This window comes from Arabidopsis lyrata (genome assembly GCF_000004255.2).
Source record: "Arabidopsis lyrata subsp. lyrata unplaced genomic scaffold ARALYscaffold_677, whole genome shotgun sequence".
Classification (NCBI taxonomy): Eukaryota; Viridiplantae; Streptophyta; class Magnoliopsida; order Brassicales; family Brassicaceae; genus Arabidopsis; species Arabidopsis lyrata.
The window spans coordinates 1,615-3,720 of NW_003302124.1; the positions used below are offsets into that span (position 1 = coordinate 1,615).

The 2,106-nt window shown below is 24.5% G+C and overlaps 1 long non-coding RNA gene across 1 annotated transcript; it reads left to right on the forward strand.

Moving 5' to 3' along the window:
* Positions 1-36: 36 nt before the first annotated feature.
* On the forward strand, positions 37-428 carry LOC9298414. Its single transcript, XR_002332027.1, has 2 exons — positions 37-186; positions 271-428. It is a non-coding gene; the product is annotated as an uncharacterized LOC9298414 (long non-coding RNA).
* Positions 429-2,106: the final 1,678 nt, after the last annotated feature.

Below are 2,106 nucleotides of genomic sequence, written 5' to 3' on the forward strand. Positions count from 1 at the left end.
AACTTAACTACGTGTGTCGAATCAGGAATCATTGTGAGGTTGTGTCGAAAGGAGGTACATGTTATGATCCAATTAATCTCTATAATTCAGCTTCTGTCGCCATGAATCTTTATTACCAAAATCAAGGAAGACACTATTCAAAATGCGATTTCGAAGGCTCTGGTATAATTACCGTAACTGATCCTAGTGAGTTTTATCTCTCCCTTCTTCTTTGTTTTTTTCTTCTAAACAGTGAGTTCTATCTGACCTCAAATCATTTTTTTTCAACAGGTTGTGGATGTTGCATATATGAATTTTATAAGTAAAGCATAGAAAGCTTCGCCAATGTATTTGTTACAAAATCAAATAATTCTGATAGTTCATATTTGATATCTAAGATTTGAATAATTAATGGTTCAATTTTCCCTTATATATATTAGTGTTTGAAATTTATTTCATGAGGTCAAAAAACCATCTTATCTAATATCATATCGATATGTACCTCTATAATTATGTGGACGATGTTTGTTTACATCATAGAGACAAAAATTAATTATCTCTTTTAAAAAATAGATGTAATGGTTTACCAAAAATAAAAAAAAAATAAAAAAAAAATAAAAAATAGATGTAATTGTTAAGTTTAAGTCCAATTCCTGACTAATTTTTCCGAACCAAATTTATCACTAAATTGATCAAATATGTATGTGTTCTGATTTAATATGCGGGAGAAAAATTATCAGATCACACTGTCCCAATCTTAAAACTGTAAATGTAAAATTTACCAAAAATTCACTAATTTTAGACTATATTCATAGTTTTTTTATGGATACTATAGGAATAAACTTTACTATTGAGTTAAACATATAAGACAATCTAATAATCTACATATACATTTTTACAGGGGATTTTTACAAAAAGTCTTTTGGATCCGGGTTTTACCCGGGTTTAACTCTACTCGGATCTAGAATAAGAAATTTAAGGAAGTTTGTAATAAAAACGACATTAATTCTTAATTAACACCTAAATTAGAAATATATATAATATATCTAAACTAACCATATTTGTTATTTACCTTAACTACTTCTAACCATAATTATTTAACTATTTATTTCTATATAGAAAGAATATGTGATTAAAATAAATATTTTGTAAAAGATTGATTTGGGGAAAAATTGTTATTACGAAAATAATTTGTTTTGTTATAAAAATTAATATTTGTTATTTGTAATTAAATTACATAAATAGTAATAATAATTTGTCTACACCATCAAATGAAAATAGTTAGTTATTTATTTTTTTATTTAATATTACGTCATTTTTAAAAAATAAATTCAACAATATAATGTCAATGAGTTTAATTCTAAAGATTTGAAAATATTAAAAAGATACTAACCAAACATTATCTATCCTAATTTGTTTCTAACAATTTCGACACAAATCTTTCGAAAATTTAATGTGATCACAGTTTGTTACTAAAATCTCGATTATATGCCTAAAATCTCGAGAAGATCTTCCTTTAAATCCGCAAATTATAATTTTTGAATTAAATAAACTAACAATACGAATATTCCTAATATATTCGAGTACTAATAATCCTTATTATAGTATATTCCTTATCTAAATACTAAATCTTTTATTTTTAATTCTAATCAAAATTTATGAAATCGGAAATCAATCATGATTTCTTAAACATCCTTAAATTTCGAAATAATCAACAATTCGAATATGCTGAAAAATCATAACGAAATATCTTTATTTACTTAAATGTTTTAATAATCGTTATAGCAAAAAAATCAATTCCAGCGCTATTGGTTCTTTAAACTTTTTGATTTACATAGATATTTTGTATTCCATAATTAACTCATTAAATTATTTGATTTAAATAACTACAATGTGAAAATTAGTATATGTAATAAATATAACATATAATATTTACGAGATTTTCATATACTTGATCCCCAACCCAAATTGGCGAATATATTATTTCTCATAAAATATCTTTAAAAGATTTTTTTTGTTTCGTTTAGATATTATTCAACAAACTTCCTCCCACCCATGGAATATCTTTAATTAGCTTTCCTCATTCATAATCCCACCATGCATATAGACGTTTTCAGTTGATAATAC